The sequence below is a fragment of the Quercus robur genome, chromosome 11 (genome assembly GCF_932294415.1).
Source record: "Quercus robur chromosome 11, dhQueRobu3.1, whole genome shotgun sequence".
In the NCBI taxonomy this organism is placed as follows: domain Eukaryota; kingdom Viridiplantae; phylum Streptophyta; class Magnoliopsida; order Fagales; family Fagaceae; genus Quercus; species Quercus robur.
The window spans coordinates 29,163,694-29,187,637 of NC_065544.1; the positions used below are offsets into that span (position 1 = coordinate 29,163,694).

At 34.8% G+C, this 23,944-nt stretch overlaps 1 pseudogene; it reads left to right on the forward strand.

Annotated features, from left to right (window-relative positions):
* The first annotated feature begins 12,553 nt into the window (after window positions 1–12,553).
* On the forward strand, window positions 12,554–13,047 carry LOC126705956 (basic form of pathogenesis-related protein 1-like; annotated as a pseudogene).
* The last annotated feature ends 10,897 nt before the right edge of the window (window positions 13,048–23,944 follow it).

Consider the following 23,944-nt stretch of genomic DNA (forward strand, 5'->3'; position numbering starts at 1 on the left):
ATTATACTTTTGTGTGATAAATATCAACTCCTTAATTTAAGAAATAAATGATCTAGATAAATTTATGGATCCACTATTTTCAATTTATATATGAGAAAAGTACTATGTCCACAATATTTTCACAACACTTTCATAGTAATTGATTTTAATTTGAATCTATCACTGAAATTACTTTTTGGTCCACTAATAACAACTCGTAACAACCTGCTACTTAGAATTTATTGTGAAAATGTTATGAATATAATATTTCTCTATTTATAAATATGTCATTAAAAACATTTTCTATATCTTCAAAACATCCACTCAAATGTTTTCAAAATTCTGTTTTGAACAAGAAAAATAGGAAACAATTTTCTAAAAACTATATTTATAGAACATCAGCCGAACAATACATTCAAGTGGGGGGACCCACTATTTTATGATTTCTAAAACAAAAAATTGCATTTAAATTAAAAAAAGAAGAAGAAGAAGAAGGAAAAAAGCTCAATTAAACCCATATTTTTTGGTCAGTATTGCTGGAAAATTTTGCTTTTAATTATTTCAATTTTTCCCTGTATTAGTTGATTCTGCTATGCGTCGGACTCTCCATTCCAACCATTTCCTTCAAATTTTGAGGTTTGCCTTAAAATTTTTTTCAGATTTGTGTTGCTTCTTAATGGTTTGATTGTTTCTGTTCAACTGCCACTATTGCCTGGTGTGCGTTTATGTGTCTGTGTGTATATATATATATATATATTACTGGTGTGGGGGGTTTAGATGTCCATGGGAATGAGGATTGACGAGTGAAACGTGTTGTCCATATGCATCACACCCATTTACATGATTCAATTTTATTTATTTTAGGGTTCAAGTGAAACATGAGGTTGTTTTGTGCCTTGTTTTCCTTTTTTTTTTTTTTAATAATATTTTTTTTTCTTTTGTTGTATTGTATTGTTTAATCCAATTTATTGAGTAATGTAATGAATATGTTTTTATTTATGCATGTTATATGTAAAAATGCAATTTTAAGTTTCATATGAAACAATACCATTAAATTTAATATATCCACAAAGGATTAAGTGATACACTCAATAATATAGGAGGTTTCTTCTTTTATGGTTAAACCACAAGTGGGAATTATTTATTATAAAAGAAATAACTTAACGAATATGCCTGTTTTCTTATTTCTTAGTCCGAAATAGTTCATTTAAATATATATATATATATATATATATTTATATATATTTGTAAGGTTGAATTTATTCAATCATGTGTTGGTTTTATTCGGTACCAAATTTGCTTGTATTTTAACAATTAGATATTCTGTATTTAGGTGGAAATTATGTAAGGGTTATGTGTGAGAGAGTGTGAAGAAAACTCAAGATGTGTGCATACAAAGGAGCCTTGCAACTAAATCTCACGATTGGCAAGTCGCCAAATTAAGTGGCATACGTATGAAGCATGTAGGGAACTGAACGGTCACGACAGCTGGAGTACTACAAGACAAAATGTACAGTCTGGCCAAATAGTTAGCTCGCAACTCAAACTCGTGACTAGTTCCAATCGCAAGACTGAGTCGCCAGAATGCCATGTTTGGATGAAAACTAACTTTTCACATTCCTCACATACACTGCTATAAATACCCTTATACTCACGAAATGTAGAGAGCTTCTAGAGAAAAGTTTGAGAGAGAAACATTAGAGAAAAACAAGATTGACTCATCCACAATCTTTGTCATTTGATTCTCCAAATTCCTCTACTCTCCCCCTCTTCATTGACATATCCTTGAGAGGTACATTTGTCTAGTCCTTATCTCATCATACCCATATCAATGAGGAGGTATTTTGGTGCTTGGGAAGCAGTTCGGAGATGACCAATTTATTTGGTTGATGCAATGGGTTTATTGCGGGATCTGGAAGTTAAAGAAGACAAGGTTAGACGTAACCCTTTTGGAGTAAGAAACTTGGAGGGCTTAGGTGCATTGAGTAGATTAGATTTGGAGGGTCTTTTGCTATTTATGTATTCCAACTTTATTCTTTAGTGGATCATTTGACCGATTGGAGGGCGGCGGAGAGGTTTTTCACCAAGTTCTTCGATTTCCTTTTCGATAACATGTGCCGATGTTATCTTTGTATTTGCATCTTTCTTCCCTTACTCTTTACCTTTTAATTGCTATTGTGTTTTTGATTAATTATGGTTTAGAGGGTTTTACTAGTTTGGAGATAACTTATATTTATCATTCCGCACATATATCGTTCGGGTATAAGCTTGTGTTGGTATTGTTAAAATTGGGGGTCTAAACATTTATTAGTGATTTACACACTAATTGAACTTTCATATATATATATATATATATATATATATCCATATATACTTCTATTTATCTTTTTTGTTTCATTTATATTTTAATGCCAAATTTTAGACCTTAAAATTGAAATAAAATACTGATTCATTCTGTATTGCGTAGATGTGGTGTATGAGTTTATTATTAACTATGAATTTACAAGATTTTAATCCAATTTCAAAATTAGAATGTCAGCTAACAGAATTGGCTCCTAGAGAGCCGGTTGTACCATCACACAATTTTACACTATGGACGTCCCTAATTACCTATATATACTCCTCATGCACATACCTTATTTCTCCACCATTCAGTTAACATTTTGCTTTCCACTAAAATGTAGTTGTGTAAGATTTCACTAGCTTTTTTTTTCCTCTTGGGCTTAACCCTAATCGATCCCTCCTTTGCTCAAAACTCCTAAGAAGACTTAAGCCCACAATGCAGCCTATGCAGAGATGGTGAGTTCCACCTCTGAATTGGGATGACACAATAGTAGCATATGCACAAAACTTGTTGACTGCAATCTTGTGCACTCCGGTGTGCAAGAATATGGTGAAAACCATGCATGGGGTAGTGCTGACCTCTCAAGCATGGAAACAGTGAAGATGTGGGTCAACGAGAAGGCAAACTATGACTACAACTCTAACTCTTCAATTGATGGGGTGTGCAGCCACTATACTCATGTGGCTTGGAACAACTCAGTTTGTGTAGGATGTGCTAAAGTGAGGTTCAATAATGGAGGGACATTCATTGGTCACAACTATGATTCTTTTGGCAACTACGTTTGCCAAAGGTCTTACTAAAAGCTATATCTTTAACTACCTATGTAGTTATGGGTAATGATCATTACACACTCGCTATGACCCATTCTTTGTACACCCACTGCCATGCGGGTTGAATTTGTGTTTTGCAAACACAATTTCAATTAAAATTGTGAAATAGTGTTTTAAAAAACAAAATTTCATCATATTACAATTTGAATTGAAATCTTGTTTTCAAAATACAATTTCAAAGAGAGTGTGTGTAATAGTGAGTGTGTAACAAAATTTACCCCATAGCTACAAAAATTTCCATGTATTGAAATCATGTTTCAAACTACAATTTTAAAGAGAGTGTGTATGAAGTGTGCAATAGTGAGTGTGTAAAGAAATTTACCCTATAGCTATAACAATTTCCATGTATGAGCTAAAAAGTTTTAAAGAAGGAATAAAAGTTTTCAGTTTCATTCTTAGTGTTTGTTTGGCATGATTAATTTTGCTAATTTATTTACTATTCAACTTATTTTTGCTACTATTTATGGGTTCCACTTTACTTTTGGTAATATTTATGGGTCCCACTTTATTATTTCAGTTAAATTTTACCTTTATCTACAATATTTTCAACAAAAAAAATTATAGTTTTAGTAAAATAAGCGGATTTCAAAACAAACCCTTAATGTATCAATTTATGCTCCACTACTAAACAAGTCCCTTTCTCTTATTTTTCTGTTATAAAGTAATCAATTCCTTTTTTTTTTTCTTCTTCTTCTTATAATAAAAAATTAAAATGATAACAAATCATAAGTGTAACATATGTTGGTGGAATATAAATTAGTTGGAACATGACTTTGAATGGAACAAGGTATGTTCATTTATAGATAAGCTATATCACTGCAAAAAAACCAAGGGCTATAGCTGTGTTTTGCAAACATCGCTATAAGTCCTAAAAACGCTGCTATAGGTCCATTGGGCTATAGTGGCATTTTCTATAGCAACACTACAAAATATTGCTATTGCCCTATGACTATAGGTCCCTAACCTATAGTGGCGTTTTTATAACGCTACTATAGGCGATTTTTTGTTTTTTATTTTAAATCGGCTATAGGATAAATGTAGATAATACTTACAATTTTTTGAGCAAATGTAGAAGTTACATGACTCCCATCTTTATGTCTAGATGCTTTGTCATACACCATAACATGCTCTACCGGCACCCCTACTTCTTTTTCCTGCAACACGTTCATTATATCCATTACAATGTTTCTTTTTCTTTTAACATGTTCATTATAGACCCTTTGAAACGTGGTTGGAGAGGTACCTATAGCAGCGTTTTTTTTTTTTTTTAAATGCCGCTAAAAAGGACGCTACTATAGCCAGCATTTTTGCTAGTTATTTCTGGAGAAAAAGAACAAAATAAATTAAAAAGTCACCCATCTTTCATTGGGTGGCAAGTCATCTTCTTTGCAAATTGGGGTAAAATTAAAGCTAATCGATTTCATTAAATTGATATTGTCATACGCGTGGTCAGTGATTAGCAGTTAGTAAGTGATAAGTTCTGTATTCAGCCAAAAAAATAAAGAAGTTGTTTAATGATAAGAATAGTTAGCAGCTAGTAAGTGTTAAAGATGTGTGAGTAGTTATTAGTTGGTTAGGGAGTTGCCATCCATGGGTGATGGGACAAATGAAGCTATGATACCATTTGTTGGAGAGAGAACAAGTTGGGAGACTCCAATTTAGTAGGAGGTAATAAGCCTAATATATATAACATATAGGGACGTCACTTAACTGAAAAGCTTAAGTTTATAAGTTTTGGCTCAATTACATTATAATAACCATTCCTTTGTGTCATTCTTATTCAACACTAGACTTCAGTCACATGTGTATACCAAAAAAAACTGTTCTTGGTTGAGGCAATATTTTAGTTCCTTTCTTCATTTTGGGGGACAAAATTAGCCTTTGCTCTTTTCGGGTAAAATAAATAGTATTCTATCCCCTTTCCCAAATTAATTAGGGAAATACCCCTCTTTTGAAAATCGAATTTTTCAAAATCGAGTTTAAAAAAAAAAAAAATTCTGAATCCCTATAGTGGCATTTTAAAGAGCCTATAGTGACGTTTTAATGACCTATAGTGGCGTTTTGTAACTCGATTTTCATGAAGTCGAGTTACATGCAATTTTTTTTTACCTATAACTCGATTTCATGGAGTTCGAGTTAAAAAACGCCATTATAGATCTTTAAAAACGTCACTATAGGTCTTTAAAAACGTCACTATAAGATTTAACTCAATTTTGAAAAAATTCGATTTTCAAAAGAAGGACATTTCCCTAATTAGTTTGGGAAATGGAGTAGAATGCTATTTATTTTGCTCGAAAATGGCAGAAACCAATTTTGTCCTCATTTTGGATGGGTGACTCCTTAAATATGTCAATTTATCCCTTTATTTTTCATCATTCTAATAACTTCATTTGTCCAGGACTCCAAACACTTAAACACCACCACCACCACCATTTCATTAAGCAGATTCATTACAAGTACTATTAAATGGTGTGCTCTAGAAGTGGCTGATTATTTCCAAGAATTTTTCAGTTTCTCAATTGTTCGAGCCTTTGCAACCATAAACAATCAACCGCAAATGGAAATTCTGAACAATGTCAAAGCATGTTAATTAAATATTATTGTCTCTCAAGTTCCTGTTCGAAAATTAAGTAAGGATACGAGATTCTTTTCATCAAATTTTAGATCCTCAAGACGTTGATTGAAGAAGAAATCTAAAATTCTTGAATCAATGGAAAACGAAGAACAAAACTAAACAATCCAATAAAATGGTCATTAGGATGGAGTGGAACTAGCAGCTGCTGGTACGAGAGTGCTATGACACTACTCATTAATACCCGGGGTGCGTAGTCCCTTTGTATACAGGAAATCCAACCAGACATATATATATATATATATATATATATAGCCTCACCGTACATTGTCTGTAACACTCTTAGGCCAAACCAGAAGTAAATTACTTGCAGTTAACTCATATATACACCACTGTAAGTTTCTTTAAAAAACTTCTCTCCTCTCTTCGTGTGCATGTTTAAAATACTTAGTATTATTCAAAAAAAAAAAAAAACTTATTATAATAATATATTAATTAAAACTAGCTCAACACTTAAAAAGGCTAAAATCATCATTAAAAATGAATTTTTCATAACGGCTTGAGACTTCACTTTTTGTTAACCGTTTCTCACATGGTTAACATCTCTTTCTCCCTGTGTGTGTGAACACCATTATCAAAATTGAAAGTTAGATTTTAGGTTTTTTTGCACATGTATAACACTACCCAAGATAAAGTAAAACTCATTTATTTAACACATAATAAAGCCTCAAGCATAGATTCAATCGCTTTGCTGATTTTTTGGAGTTGGTTTTGCTGAGAAAGGACCTGGTTAATGTTAATCTCCTAGCATGATTATTTGGCTGATTTGGAGTAGGCGAACTGTGATAGGCTAGGTGAGCCCTTTACTCAAGTCACTGTGATTCGGGCAAGAGCTGAATGTCTACTAGTTGAATTTCAATCAGCCCAAGTCCTGCATTCTCGGCTACCTCCAGATATGACCGGAACAGCATGGTGGACCCCCTCTAATTTTGCTCATTATAAAATTATTTTCGATGGAGCCGTGTTTGATGAATTGGGAGCAGCTGGTTTAGGAGTGGTTTTGCGTGACTCATATGGCTGTGCTATTGGAGCATTATCAGAACGGATTGCTATGCCTATTTCTGCTGCAACAGTTGAAGCGTTAGCCTGTTGAAGAGCTCTAATCTTCTCAAAAGAGTTAAGTATCTTTGAGCTTATTATGGAGGCTGATGCAGAGGTGATTACTAAAGCACTCCTGGCTGAAGATGTGAGCCATCCAGAGTTTGGTCTCGTGCTGAATGATGTGCTGGTTCTAGCTGCAGAGTTCCGTTTTTTGTAATTTTAACCATATTAAGCATTTAGGCAATTTAGAGGGTGTTTGGTAATTGATTTCAAAACATATTGTTTAGTGTTTAAACACTAAACAATATTGTTCAAAAACAAAAAAAAATATGTTTGGTCATTGATTTCAAAAAGTATTGTTTAAAAAATATTGCTCAAAACATATGTTTCAAACAATAGTTTTTGAAACATGCTTGGGACTGATTTTGAACAACAAAAACCATTGCTGAGTGGCATTTTCGTAATTACGTTGAACAGTACCGGTCAGCTTTTTCACCCACAGTGAACAGTACCGGCAGCTTTTAAACAATATTTTATATTTTTTTTTGTACTTTGCTGATTTAAAAAATATTTATTTTGTACTTTATTCAGCTTTTTTTTACCATCTAACACACACATACCAAACACATATTTTATGTTTTTGAACACTGAAACATGTTATTTAAACCATGATACCAAACACATTTTTTTGTTTTATAAACACTAAAAATATATATTTCAATAACACTTTTTAAACTACAATTTTCACATCTTTTTAAACAATAATTTTTGAACTCTATAACCAAACGGGCCCTTAGTTGCCCACTTTCTAGCCAGATGTTCAAAGTCTGGCATTGAGCTTCAGGTTTGGATTGAATTCATTCCTGACGATATAGCTCCTCTTAACCATCTATGATTGCAGTATGCTTTGATAAAGTTTGGGTCATTATGTAATTGTATTATTAAGTAAAGTTGCACCTTTGACAGATTAGGTCTATTTTTGTACACTTTAAAATTTGGTTTATTCTAATAATATTATAAATTTATATATAAATAATTTTCCTTTGATTTGTAAATAATTTTTAATTATTACGGTCAAATAGAAAATATCAAATAGTATATCTTAGCAAAGATATGAAAAATAGAAAAATTAGTTGAATCTCAGATAGTATACCAAAGCACGTTATCATATAATGTTTTCCTAAGGAGTAAATATTTCTTTTCCATAAGCAATTTTTATGATTCTTTTTGTTTGATTATTGGCAAAAATTGACAATAATATTATTAAAAAAAAAAAAAAACTATAAAAAAAAGAAAGAAAAAAAAAAAAGAAAGATGAGTAGCTAGGCCACTAGCATAAAATTGGCCCTTTGCAATCTAATTTAAAGTTATTAAATGTTGTAAATCTTTTTGAAGATGCACTAGGTGCAGTAGCTTCAGAGAAGCACAAATTCTTGTATCTAACGTAGTTTTTCCACTTTTCTATAAATTAAAAAAAATGTATTTTTTTTCTACAAAAATAGATTATTGTAATTACCCAAATTTAATCTCAATTACGTGGCGTAGCTTTGGTTCATTTTTCATTCGTATAACCATTTTCAAATAAAAAAGAAAAAGAATCAAAGCCCACCCCACCAGTAGTAGCTCATGCCCCATTTCTTTCGGTTCGGTTTTTACTCGACCCAGGCCCATTCCTTGGCATAAACGTGACCCTCCATCAAACAAATTCAAATCCAAAGCCCATTCCTTGGCAAACCAACCTTTGTTAGAGATGGGCAGGAGTCTGCCTAACCCACACAATAATTTGCCCAGATGTATATTCCTAGTTAAAAAAAGAAGAAGCTAGAATTTTTTTTTTTTTTTTTTTTTTTGGAGTAAACAGTAATACTTATTATAATACATACGAAAATAGCAATATTAATATTTTAAATCGGGTTTATAATACATTATATAACCAAAATACAACTATAAAAGTTTCTAACAGTTGTAGTTGTTAGACTAGGATTATAAATAGTGGACACTAAACATACACAACTAATATGGGATAAACATCTTTTTCTTTTTAGTAAACAGTAATATTTGTTAGAGCACACACGAAAATAGTAATATTAGTGTTATAACCCTAGTCTACAATTACAAAAATTAGGCCATTTTGTAATTATACTTTGGTTATGTAATGTATTATAAGTTGAAATTTAAGTTGCTATCTGTGGTGGGCCTTTTGTGTTTTTGGGCTTGATTTCTCCTGCTGTACCACAACCCGTGATTCTAAGGTTGGAGAGTTGGGATTGGCCTAAGTGAAAAACATGCCTTAGACTAGCTTGTGCACAAGTTAGGCCATCCCAGTGTAGATGCACCTTGGCAAGAGTCTTAAATGTACAGTGTGCTCACGGTAGGAACAATTGAGCCTTATGTATATCCTCCACTTTTGTTTGAATCCATTACTTTTCTAGCCTTCACGCATTTGTCATTGCTTCAGCATTTGTTTGATTCTACTATACGTTTTGGTAGCTATTTAACTTACGTGACGTGAAAGATACATGGGCCTTTAGGTTTATGTTCTTTACCTTCCATCTCTTCTTTGGGCTAGGCATTACTTGGGCACAGTCCTTCTCCTTCCTACCTAGCCCATGTCCTTTTCTTTCTTGTGAACTTGGGCTGCATCACTTCTCTTTTATTTCTTTGTTACCCATGGGCTAACGGGCCGAGGCTCCTGCCAACCCACTTTCCACATCCTTACCTTTTTTGGGCTCTATTGGACCACATTCCTGATGTGCCATGCAGCCCATTTCATTCATCGAGCTTCCTTGGCCCATTTATTTCTTCTTTACCTCTTATTATTTCCATGGGTTTATTACTTTATTCCTTGAGTTTTCTCAGCCAATTTTCTTCTTTTTTGCCACTTATTATTTTTGTGGGCCTACTAACCATTATTCCTGCCATTCCGGCTTGCTGGTCTTGTCTTTACTTCTCTTCCCATTTTCTCCATATTGTTAGGCATTTTCTGCCATTGGGCCTTTTGTCAAAAGTGGGCATTAACACTATCTATTTATATGTTTTTATAAGTGGGTGAAGTTGTTACCTATTTAATTAGGACATAATACCAAAAAAAAAAAAAAAACTTTTGGTTGAACTAAAAAATTAATCTTTTATTGAAAAACAAATCTCACTGTTAGATTAAATGTTCTAATAGTAAATATGTATGTCAAAATTCATGTCAATCAAATATTATTTACTATTCAATCCATAAACACATTTTTAATAAATTTTTTTAAAAAAAACTAGATTCTTAAAATTTTAAATATATATATATATATACAAACACACACAAAAATTTGAAATTTAAACATTTTAGAGATGATATAATTATTGATCTCAGAGCATTATGAAAATTTGCAAGCATGAAGAGTATAAGAAAAAAATTATAAACAAATTCAAGCAATTTCCATAATGCTTTTTCTTTAATTATTGGCAAATTTGTACCATGCGTTGCTGGCGTTGAAAAAATTAGGAATCAATGATATCCCCGTGTTGAGGCAGCAATGATACCAACACTACAAGATGTTAAAAATTATGGACACTTTGAAGAGTAGCTGGGCCACTAATTCGAAAAAAAAAAAAGAAAAAAAAAAAAAGAATGAGTAGTTGGGCCATAGAGTGTGTGTTTTGAGAGGTGAGTAGGAGTCTGTATGGCCCATAGTGTGTATTTCTTGTGTTTGTGGGTTTGATGGCCCATAGTGTGTGTTTCTTGTGTTTGCGGGTTTGTATATATATATATAAGAGGCATAATGGTTGCACCATGCATAATCTGAATTCAAATAAAAAAATTTAAAACATTATGTGGCTATGATACGTTACTCAATTCTATGGGCATTTTTTTTTCTTTTTTTTTTTTTGTTTTTACGCTGGTTAATTGTTTATTGCAGGGGATAGAACCCCTATGTTGACGATTACGTGGTGAGCCGGGTACCACTTAGGCTACAAGATCCAGTGGTAATTCTATGGGCATTTGAAAGTATTGAAAAGTGAAAGTTAGATCTTCTACTGATACGTTACTTATGCAGTCAATCCATTTCCTGAAAACCTTCTACTGATAACGTGATGTCACCCCTGCAGGCCGCCCCTAGGCCATGGCCTAAGGCCCCCTAACATAGAAAGGCCCCAAATTAAAATGGGTCCAAGAAGCTTTTTTTTTTTTTTTTTTTTAATTACATAGGTCTTATAAATTGGTATGTCCAATCACAATAAATAATTTAATATTCATTTATTCTTTTCTTAAAATGTCACTTCAATTTGTAAGTTTTTTATAGTAAAATTTGTAATACTTTAGCATTTTCTTCACATAAAAAATATTATGAATTAATAGAAATATAACACAATTACCATTCACCATTAAGTGAATGAAAAATGCTAAAACTAATAGAAATTTTATGACAAAAAATTTACAAACTAATTAAACAGTATAATAAATTAATGTTTTAAATAACTTTCATTTATTGATGACTCTTCAATTTGTAAAACCTATATAATAAGTATCACTAGCTCACTTTGAATGAATTAGTCTTGTTAATTAGTAAGAATTAATAATAGATTTGAAATAAAAAAATTATAATATAAAAAATAAAATAAATATCATTTAAGTGATATTAAGATATAAAAAGATCCCTTTAAAATTTTCACCTAAGGCCTCAAAATGTCTTGGGCTGGTCTTGCACCCCTTGTTACAAGTTTCAACCAATAATGGTTAGAAAGATAGATGATCTACTCAAACATATTATTGGGTCATTCTTGCCTAATCTAATTGGTCTAAAAAAGATATTTATACTTAGAAAATCAAGCATGAAAAAGAGGCATGCTCCAGTCTTTTCCTCCCTAATTTCATTGGTCTATTAAAATAATTTTATCCTAAGAATTCAAGCATAGAAAAGATGCATGTTCTAGGCATAATCATTGGGAATAAATAAAAAATTACGGGTACCATTAGGTTTGATAATGGGTTTGACAATAGTGTCATTTAATTTTTTAATTCTATAGTGTCATTTACTTTTTTAATTCTAATTAATGGTTCAAATCGGTCTAAGTAACTGATCATGACATCTGGATTTAATAACTATACAACAAATCCTAGTGGTAAGGAAAAAAATTTACCACCAGAATTTGTTCTGAAAATATTACAAAAATGTTGTGGATGTAGCACTTCAAATATTTAAATGAAATAAAGTTTAAAATAGATAATCTAATATGAGTATTTTGAAAAGTGGTTAGTTAAAAATTTGGAAAATAAGTTACTGTCCTAAAATAAGAAGAAAAAATTATGGAATCAATATCAACTGAAATTGTTATTGTCCTAAAATCTCGGTGATAAGTTGCTACTGGTTTTAACTTGAACCTACTAATGAAATTATTATTTTTTACCTATCAATAACAAAGTGTTACTAAGGATTTGTTGTCAAATGTGGTGTACATAACATATCTTTTAAAGCAATATAGTAGAATCCTCTTACAACGGAGAATCAATAGGAAGTCTAATGTGGGAATACTATTTTTGGGATATTACCTAATTAAATTGGGGATATTATCCTAAATTAGGAAACTTAACGATGCTCATGTATGTATGCATCCCACTTGATCCATAACGACCACCGTTCTCTTGCCTATAAATAAATAAATCAAACCTCAATAGTATATCACATTTTCATTAAGAACTAGAAATTGAAAAAGTTCACTTTGTCTTGCATTGAGACAAAAATGGGGTTTAGTAAGTTTTTGCTAGCTATATGCTTCTTGGGGTTAGCCCTAATTCATGTCTCCCTAGCCCAAAACTCCCAATCTGACTTTGTCCAGGCACACAATGTTGCTCGTGCCAAAGTTGGTGTTGGTCCAATTAGATGGAACAACACAATTGCAGCTTATGCTCAAAATTATGCTAATACGAAGCTAGGAGACTGCAAATTGGAACATTCAGAAGGGCCCTATGGAGAAAATCTTGCTGAAGCCTTCAGCCTGAAGGTTATGGTACCTTTAGCGGAGTAGAAGCAGTGAATTTGTGGGTAGCTGAGAAGCCTAACTATAACCACAACTCCAACAAATGTGTTGGTGGTGAGTGCCTACACTATACTCAGGTTGTGTGGCGTGATTCTGTTCATCTTGGGTGTGCCAGAGTCAAGTGCAACAATGGGTGGATGTTTATCATTTGCAGCTATGATCCTCCGGGTAATTATTATGGCGAACGTCCTTACTAATTATAATTAGTGGTTAATTTATTGATTACTTATATTTGAGTATGTTGCTCTTGATCAGGAGTGTGTTTAGTAGTAACCAAATAAATATATGCGTACCCTTCTAATTGATATAAATATATAAATATAAAATAAAAATGAAGTCACTTTTATTATCATGAAGAAGAAATTTGTTTTTACACTTAAGTACCGTGGTGGCCATGCCAAGGCAATAAGTCAAATTTCTAGTAAGGAAATGAGTCACGAAATGGTGGTTAAGCAGGAAGGGTAAAAGAGAATATGGAATTAAATCTAGGGTCTTGAGCCAACAATATTTTACAATGTGGAGTGTTTATTTCGAGTCATCCCTTCCCCGGCCCGCTAGAGACGTGGGTGTTTTTTATATTTCATTAAAATAAGAACAGTTAGATGTAGTTACGCTCAAATAGAAAAATCACATTGTTTTAGCCTTTTTGATATATATGTATGTGTATATATATATATATATATATGTATGTATGGAATTAAATCAAGAATATTTGATCAAATGAAAGATAAGAATAAAAATCAATATATTGGAACAAGAAATTAATTAACTGCTATATATGTAATCCGATTGTACAAATGCACTCTGCCTTTTGACTTTGAAGTTTGAAAATATAACTAGCATATAACACTTGTCATCATTGGATACCATATATATACATGACTGAATGAGTTTATGCATGGCTGATCTTTTCTTTTGTCGAATGAAAAGAAGAATGGGAAAAAAAAAAAAAAAAAATCCATTATGTTCTTGATCACGTGACATCGTTAATAATGACAATATTAAGATAGGAGGAATAGAATGACTATATAAAGATAGGGTAATCGTTAATTCCATTTCTAAGAGCTTTTGTTAATCTCGGCAAATCATATTCATGGGTGCTTCTTGCCATTTACGATAACATTGTCTTATTCTATACGAACAATGCCTTTGGTTCTGTAACGACCCAAGGAAAAGCGTTAGCCACATCTACGCTATACCTCAAAAGGACTAGTCACAATTGAAACTCCTTGTGGTTGTTAATAAAGCCTAGATCTACCTAGTAAATACCCGATGTGGGACTCATCACACACCCACACACATCACACAATCAATCAAATTGGGGCATCACAATCTCCCCCACTTAAATCCCTAACGTCCTCGTTAGGGCCCACTTTGTGGGGTAGTGTCTCCGAGTCCACACGGGATTACTAGGCCGGCTCTGATACCATATGTAACGACCTAAGGAAAAGCGCTAGCCACATCTGCGCTATACCTCAAAAGGACTAGTCACAATTGAAACTCCTTGTGGTTGTTAATAAAGCCCAGATCTACCCAGTAAATACTTGATGTGGGACTCATCACACATCCACACACATTACACAATCAATCAAATTGGGGCATCATAGGTTCAGTTAGCTATTGTCCAATATGGTAGAATTTTATGGTGTCTGTAAGGTTGAATTTAATCAACCATCTTATTAGCTTTATTCCATGTCAAATTTACTTGTAATTTAGCAATTAGTAACCTTGTGTTTAGGTGGGAATCATGTAAGGGTAGTGTGTGAGAGAGTGTGAAGAAATGCTCAAGACTATGCAGTGAAGCAGGAACTTACTGGATCTCACGGGTGGCTCGCAGCTTGCAAACCACCAGAAGATGCACACGAGTGAAGCATGCAGAGAAGCTGAACCGTCATGCCAGCTATAGCACTACAGGACAAAAAGTCCAGACTGGCCATTCAGTTAGACCGTGGCTTGGACTAGCGACTTAGTCAAGTTGTGAGGCCAAGTCGCTAGTCCACTCTGTTATGAAAAAACTGACTCTTCGCATTCCTTTCTCACTCCAGTATAAATATCCCTTATACCCACGAAATATAGAGAGTTTCGAGAGAGAATTTTGAGAGAAAAACTCTAGAGAAAAACATGATTGACTCATCCACAATCTTTACATAGTGACTCTTTAAATTCCTCAACTCTCACCCTTTCTATTGTTACATCCATGAGAGGTACACTAGTCAAAACCTTTTCTCACCATATCCATATCTGTGAGAAGACTATTTGGTGCTAAGGAAGCAGTTAGGAAGGGACTAATTCATATTGGTTGATGCTATGAGTTATAGCAGAATCCGGTAAGCTAAAGAAGAAATAGGTTCGGTGTAACCTCGTTGGAGTAGGAGCTTGGAAGGTTTAGGTACATTGGGTAGATTAGACTTGGAGGGTCTTCTACTGTTCATGTATCCCAACTTAATTCTTTAGTGGATTATTGACTGCTTGGAGGGTGGCGGAGAGGTTTTACGCCGAGAGCTTTAGTTTCCTCTTCGATAACACATCATGTGTTGTCCTTGTATTTGCATCTCTCTTCCTTAATCTTTGCCATTTAATTTCTGTTGTGGATGTGATTTTATTTGATTTAGATTATATTATCAATTCTGTTTTAGCTTATTTGCATTTTCCATACATACATTATTTGTTGATAAACTTAAATTGGTAATTTGTATATTGGTGGTCTAAACGTTCATAGGTGTTTTATACACATTTTGAACATTTAATTGATATTAGAGTGGGTGCACTTGCTGTGGTTTAATTACCCTAGTATGATCCTCGACCCTTTTGAGATGAATTAATCTCAATCTTTAAATGCTCCACCATATTTTGACGGTAGTAATTATGCCTTTTGGAAGATATGAATGAGAGCATTTTTATGTTCGATAGATGAATCTGTTTGGGATGCTGTTGATATCGGCTAGACTAGGCCGAAAGCAGCCAAATCCACATGGGATAAGGCAGCCCTCGTGACATCAAATGCTAATAGCAAAGCACTAAATGCTATTTTTTGTGGTGTGTCTCCAGATGAGTTGCATCAGATTTCTCACATTACCATTGCCAAGGAGGCTTGACAGATATTGGAGACCATTTATGAGGGAACGAAGAAAGTAAAAGACACGAAACTATAGATGCTGACCACCTAATTTGAGGAGCTCAGAATGAGTGAGGATGAGTCCTTTGACTCTTTCTATAGTAAGTTGAATGAAGTGGTCATCGGCAAGTTTAATTTGGGAGAGAAAACGGAGGATTCCAAGGTAGTAAGGAAGATCCTTCGGTCATTGCTAGAAGGCTTCCGTGCCAAGGTGACGGCGATTGAAGAGAGCAAAGATCTTCATGATATCAAAGTCCAAGAACTGGTTGGCTCATTTCAAACTTATGAATTGTCGTTACCCACTCAAAGGAAGAGCAAATCTCTTGCTCTTAAGACCATAAATGAAAGGGTAGAAGCACACGACTCGTTAGATGAGGATGTTGTTGAGAAAGATGTTGCTTACCTTGCAAAAAATTTCCGCAAATTCCTGAAGTTCAAGAACAGTGGGAAATTTGGTGATAAAGGGAAATTCACAAGTTCTGGAAAGGAGAAGAAGGACTTCAAAAAGAGAGACGGGAAGGAGTCCCAATCTAATCAAGGTGTCACTTGTTTTGAATGTAATGGACATGGCCATTTCAAAAAGGAATGTCCTAATTACTTAAGATCAAAGGGCAAGGTGTATGCCACCACTCTCAGTGACTCAGATTCCTTCACCTTTGATTCAGAGGATAGCTACGATGAAGAAGGGAACTTCTCAGCATTTATGACTATTGCTCATGTTGAATCTTCAGAGGACTTGAATTTGCTTGTGCAAGATAGGGGAGCATAGTGATAAGGAATCCATGGGAATTGTAGAAGAATCGGATGTTGAAGAAGATAAAGATATAGTCGGTCTTCAAGAAAATTACAACTCTTTCCTTGAGAAGTTGAGAGAGTATGCAAGGGTGGCTAAGGCGGCTGTGAAGAAGATGAAGAAAGCAGAGTAGAACTATAGAAGTCTCCTAGTAAGATATAAAGAGGCTAAGTGTGAGATTGAGACGCTAAATAGTTTGCTAACCGAAGCTTACACCAAGGTGAAATTCCTTGAGCTTGAGGTGGTTCAAGCAAATGCCAAGGTAGAGTGAGTATCCACAAAGAAGTTTGATGATGTCCTCTCTCATCAAAAACCCTTCTCTGACAAAACTAGATTAGGATACACAGGAGAAAGTAGTTCAGCTGTGAATATCTCCAAAGAAGTGAAGTTTGTGAAGGCCAAAGAGCCAGTTGTAGTTACTCCTACTGTGGAAAAGGCAAAGGTTGAGAAAAAGAAGAATGTGGCTGACCAATGGGTGTTAAACAAACCCTGTAACCAATTTGTGGTTAGGTCTAAAGCCAAAGGAATATCTCTTCCAAGATAACAAAAAGGTTCGAGAATGAACCATGTCTGTCACCATTGTGGACTTCAAGGGCACACCAGACCGAATTGTCGTAAGCTAAGAGCATTGAAGAATGCAAGTGATCAAAGGTCAAGAGGACTAAGAAATGACAAGAGGACTTGGGTTATTGAGTCATCAAGAGGTCAAAATGGTGATCTCGATGTGGTGGACGTGATGAAGATGATTGATGCATTCACCACTTGCTTGGAAAGCTTCACTAGAAGGTTTGAAAGTCCTAACTCTCGTACCCAATCCTATAGGGATATCACCCCAAACGCACGTGACGTGTGGGTGAAGAGGGGTACTCATATATAAGCATTACAACATGTCCATACATTAATACTTCCAATATTGTGTGACTATGCTTGGTTGTGTGTTGCTGCTATTTTGAGTTGATAATTGTTTGTTAGTTTTCTTTTGCTTTAAATGTTTTTACATTGGTGTTTTTGATTAATCTTTTCTTGTTTTTATGTCAAAAATCTAGAAACACATAAAAAGTAGAAAATCTAAAAAGTTTGATCGACATCGTTGAGTTTTGTCTAAAAACACATTTTGCCTTGTACCTTTGTACAAATGGCCTTGTGCATTTATGAGCGTAGCTTGTTCCCTATGTATTCCATATCTTTGTGAGAGAAATCTTGACATTTATGTGACTATTGTAAATAGATCTTCAAACTTATCATGAATGATTAGTTAATGGTATTGTTGATCTTGAGACATGCATAGACTTATACCTATATTGTCTTTGCTTAAAGAGCTCACCAAATGAAAAGAGATATTGACCTGCAAAAGCCTGTCACATATACTAGTATTTGACTAAGATAAAGGGAAAGCGATGTAGAATAAAATGTATGATGCCCAAAAAGCTAAAGGCTAATTCATCAAATTGAAATATCAAAAATTTCATGCATTGATCTCACAATGAGATGTATTGATTCAAAAAGATCAAATGATATAATGTATATGAAGCCAAATGAAAAGCTTCACAAGTTATGTAATCAAGTTTTGTGGGAGGTCATATATGCATATTTCTATAATTGAAATGGGTCACTTTATCTAGTGCTAATTGTGTATGGCTTGGTTGAATTGATCATTGAAACTTCACGTTAAACTAAGGATTATCTCATTGTTGATATCCACACACGTCACACATGTCTATGTTCAATGAATGCCATATTCATTTGTGTGATTGTATTTGATTAAATGTGTTTTCACATGTTCAATTTATGTTGATCAAACACAAAAAGATTTTTGAGTGTTTTAGTTGTTTTTAGAAAGTATTTTGTTTTTGCAAAAATTGTCAAAATATTCAAAAATAGTGTTGCCCTGTTCTGGCAACTTAGTCGCGGGTTAGTCCAGTCTCATGTCTCAGTCGCGAGCCCACATAGAGATTTTTCGTGACTTATTGGCGGGTCAATGTCCCAGTCGCAAAAAATACTTAGAATATTTTTCCAAATTTGGGTTTTTAATGTTTCTCGCGGCTTAGTCTAGCAACTTGTTCACAAGTGGAAGGTTTAGTTGTGAGGGATACACAGAAATTTTCGTAGCTTACCTTGCGACTTTCTCACGGGTAGAACTTCCAGTCACGAAAAACACTAGAAAAATTTTCAAAAATTTTGGTTTCAAAGAGTCTCGCGACTTACCCTGGCGACTTGCACGCGACTTAAATTAGTCATGAAAATTGCGTGTTTTTCACAAATGGTCAATTTTTAAAACCTTTTTGAGTTTTCCCTCAAAATTTAGTAACTGTTCATTGTCTTCCCTGTTTACCCCTTTCTAAAACTCACCGAGTTTCTCACAAAAACCTTTATTTGTTCATCATTTCAACTTCAATCTTCAAGAAAAGGGTATGGGTTTTCTTATTCTCACTATATATTTCATGTTCTTTGCCTTGGTTTTCTTGATTTGTGAGTTGTTTTTGAGTATTGTGATATATGGTGTTTCTGCCCTGGGTTGGTTTATTTTGTTGAGTTTGTTTGATTGGTTTTTGAGCGGTTTTATTAAATAATACTCGATTTACTTGTTTCCTTGAATGTGTCTCTGTTTTGAGAATGTAATCTGATTAAACCTATGATGTGCTGTGCATTTCATGCTTGTAGTAATTTGTCTCAAGGCAGTTACTTGTGTTTATGGGGTTTTCATAGTCTAAATTGTGCCTACACACCAACACCAGTGTTTCTCGTGATTAAATGCTGCATTCTTGATCCATTTACCACATTTGTGTGCTATCTCTTTCTATTTTTCAATGTGCACTTATTTCATTAACTAACTTGAATCTAATCAAGTTAATGTTTGTGTCTTGTGGTTTTTGCACTTGGTTCTCTGCTGTGTGTCTGTTCTTTTATAGATGTCTCGTTGTTCCTCTCGAGGAAAAGACATTGTAATTGATGTCTCATCATCCCATGTTTCAAAATGGACTCCCCGTTTGTCTCAAGACTCAAACAGTGAAAGATTCAGGACTCCTCTTAATTCACAAACACACTTTAGCATTTTTCTAAAAGCTCATACTATGGTGGAACGAGTGGTCAAATTTGAAACCTAGGGAACTACATTTATTCCTAGGATATTTGAAGCAAAAGATTGTGTTGATCTGTTCGGGAACTTTGAGGACCCGTTTGATGAATTGGTTAAGGAATTCTATTTAAATGCTAGTTATACCGGAGTTGAGTTGAAGTGTTGGGTACGCGGAAGAGAGTTCACCATCAATCTAGACTACATTGCAAAGGTTCTTCACATCACTAGACCAGCAAAACTTACTCCGTATGATGATAGACAGCCTCAGATACAAGACATTCTTCAAGTCCTCAAGCCTGATCATGAAGTCTCGAGAAAAGGCACATCCATAGGCACTACAAAGTTTGCACCTGAACTGAATACTCTCAAACTGATCATGTTCTTCAACCTATATCCACTCTCGAACACTACATTCATCAACCTTGGAAGAGCTCAATTCTTATGTGATCTGATTACTGGAGCTCCAATTGACATATGTGCCCACATCTTTTAAATTATTGGGAAAACAACGGCTCGATCAGCAGCATGAATATGTATTCCTTTTTGTAGTTTTGCTATGAAGATTATGGTTCTTGAAGGGGTAAATCCCCCAACAGATGGGAAGAAAATGGATCATCTTCGTCCACTGTCTATGATTTCTCTTCAAGCCAGCAAAAGTCACTCTTCCAAAGCACCTAAGAGTGAACCCTTCCTTCATGCCATTTCATTCAGTCAAGGTTCAGCTACACCTGTACATACCGAGACTGCTTCTCCCATTCCTTTTGAGATGCAAACAACTAGCACTCCATCTACACCTTCTAGCTCTCAAGTTGACAGGTTAAGTACTATTATTGAAAGTGTATCTCATCGGATTTCTGGATTAGAACGGCTTATCTACTCCACCAACAATCAAGTTTAAATGTGTCTAACAACAATTGAGACACAGTTAGATGCTATTCAACAAAAGCTAGAGGACAGCCTTTAGCTATCCATGACAAAAAGGGGGAGATGATGACGATAAGGGGAGTATAATAATAGGGGGAGTACTGATGCTGAGAAGGAGCTGATGTTGAGCAGGAGCTAAAAGCTGATGTTGAGCAGGAGCTGCCTATGTTTAATGCTTTGTTTATTTGTTATCACATGACTTAGTTTATATTCAGTTTTTTTTTTTTTTTTTTTATGTACTTTGGGTTTTGTACCTTTGCTTTGTAGCGTAGTACTTGTTGTTTAATGTCTTACATTTTCTTTAAGTACATTACTCTTGTGCCCTTTGTTGGATTTTTGTCCTTGATGCATTTACCTAGTGTCTATGTATCGGTTGAATGTTGGACATGCAAATGATACTTTGCATTGAACTTATTAGCTTGCATGTCCGGATATTTATTCCTTGTGTGAATGAGTATTGTGGTCACTATTTATAGTGATTGTTTGTTTTTGGTCAAGTCATGGTTTATTCTTTAATTCCATTTTTACTTGATCACATTGTACTTGCTCCATATGCATTACAAGTTTTCTGCATACAATGATCATATTGTGTTGTTGTGTTTCAGGAGATACTTGTTCTTGTGGTTCAAGAGCTTCACAGATTCTAGAGTTAGGTGTGAGTGAGTTTAGTTCAATTGTTTCCAACTCACATGTTAAGTCTAGAGTTTGTTTTAGGGTTTTATCACAGAATAGCCAAAGTGGGAGATTGTAGGGTTGAATTTAATCAACCATCTTGTTGGCTTTATTCCGTGCCAAATTTGCTTGTAATTTAGCAATTAGTAACACTGTGTTTAGGTGGAAATCATGTAAGAGTAGTGTGTGAGAGAGTTTGAAGAAATGTTCAAGAGTGTGCATTGAAGCAGGGACTCGCGGCTTGCAAGCCGCCAGAAGATGCATACGAGTGAAGCATGTAGAGAAGCCGAATAGTCATGCCAACTATAGAAGTACAGGACAAAAAGTCCAGACTGGCCATTTAGTTAGCTCGCGGCTTGGACTCGCGACTCAGTCAAGTTGCGAGGCCAAGTCGCTAGTTTACTCTGTTATGGAAAAACTGACTCTTCGCATTCTTTTCTCACTCCAATATAAATACCTCTTATACCCACGAAATATAGAGAGCTTCCAGAGAGAATTTTGAGAGAGAAACCCTAGAGAAAAACAAGATTGACTCATCCACAATCTTTACATAGTGACTCTTCAAATTCCTCAACTCTCACCCTCTCCATTGTTACATCCTTGAGAGGTATACTAGCCAAAACCTTTTCTCAATATACCCATATCTATGAGAAGGCTATTTGGTAATTGAGAAGGCTATTTGGTAATAGGGAAGCAATTAAAAATGGACTAACTCATATTGGTTGATGCTATGAGTTATAACGGAATCCGGTAAGCTAAAGAAGAAATAGGTTTGGCGTAACCTCATTGGAGTAGGAGCTTGGAGGGTTTAGATACATTAAGTAGATTAGACTTGGAGGGTTTTCTGCTGTTCATGTATCCTAACTTGATTCTTTAGTTGATTATTGACCGCTTGGAGGGCGACGGAGAGGTTTTACGTTGAAGGCTTCGGTTTTCTCTTCAATAATATATCACTATGTTGTCCTTGTGTTTGCATCTCTCTTCCTTAATCTTTGCCATTTAATTTCTTCTGTGGATGTGATTTTATTTGGTTTAGATTATGTTATCAATTCTGTTTTAGCTCACTTACATTTTTCGCACATACATTGTTTGTTGATAAGCTTGAATTGGTAATTTGTATATTAGAGGTCTAAACATTCATAGGTGTTTTATACACATTTTGAACATTCAGTGCCATTTCTATGTTTATGAGTTATCGCATTGCCAACAAAATTGATTTTTTTCGAGGGTCAAAACCCTTGAAAAAAGTATTAACAGCCTTCAAAAGATATTATTTTGAGGGAACTGACCCTTGATGACTTTTGAGTAGGGATGGCAATTTAGATCCGACCCGCAGATACCCGGTTTGGCTCGACCCTAATGGGCCGGATTTTACCCGGTCCGATAAAGAATAGGGTCGGGTATGGGTTTTTAAAAAAAAAATCCGAAACGGGTCCGGGTCGGGTTCGGATTTTATAAAAAATCCGAAACCCGACCCAAATAAGACCCGATTATATATATATAGTATTACTAAACTACCCTCACATATATATAGTTAAAAACCCTAAACTTTTCTACACTCTCCTCATTTCAGACTTTCAACTCACAGTCACAACTCCGCCTCTCCCTCTTCATCTCTCAGCTCTCTCACATACACAGCCGCAAGAAGCCCACAACACACACAGCCACAAGCAGACTGAGTCCTCTGCCCCTCTCATCTTCCTCACGTCGCCGTCGCACAGGCTTTACCCACGCCGCCGCCGCACAAGCTCTCTACTCTCTCAACTCCATTTCATCCTCGCCGTCGCCGATCTCGCACTGTCGCACAGACAACACAGTCCTTTACCCTTCTCATCTTCCTCGCCCATGGCCATAAGCGTGACACGGCCTCACTCCACCTCATTCTCCATTTTTTTTCTTTTTTCTTTTTTTCTTTTTTTTTTGGGTTCTTCGCTTCAATCATGTGAGTTTGTGTTTGTGTTTATGATTTCTGAAAGGGAAAAATGAAAATCATAGATCTGAGATTCTAAAATTTGTGTTTGGTTTGTGATTTTGAAAGGGAAAATCGTAGATCTGAAATCTGTGTTTGTGATTTTTGTGTTTATGTTTGTGATTGTGTTTGGATTTATGTTTGTGTTTGTGATTTGGGGCTGAAAAATCATAAATCAAAATTTTTGTTTCTGATTTTCTCTCAAAAAAAAAATTTTGTTTTTGATTTTGGGTTGGACTGGTCATGAGGGACGGGGCCCGTGGAGCCGGGTTCGGGTCCCAGGAAAAAAATCCGTTTAGTAAACGGGCCGGGTTCGGGCCGCGTGTCTTGGCCTGCGGGTTGGGTCCGGGTATTAAAAAACCCGGCCCGAACCCGACCCGTTGCCATTCCTACTTTTGAGATAACTTTCCTCAAATTGACCCTTGAAACCGAAATTTCAACAGCCTACATGACCCTCGAGACAAATGTTTTATCTTTATCAAGGATAGGTAACCTTTGAAAAATTTAAGAGGGATAAAAGAACAATAAGCTTTTTTTGAGGGTCT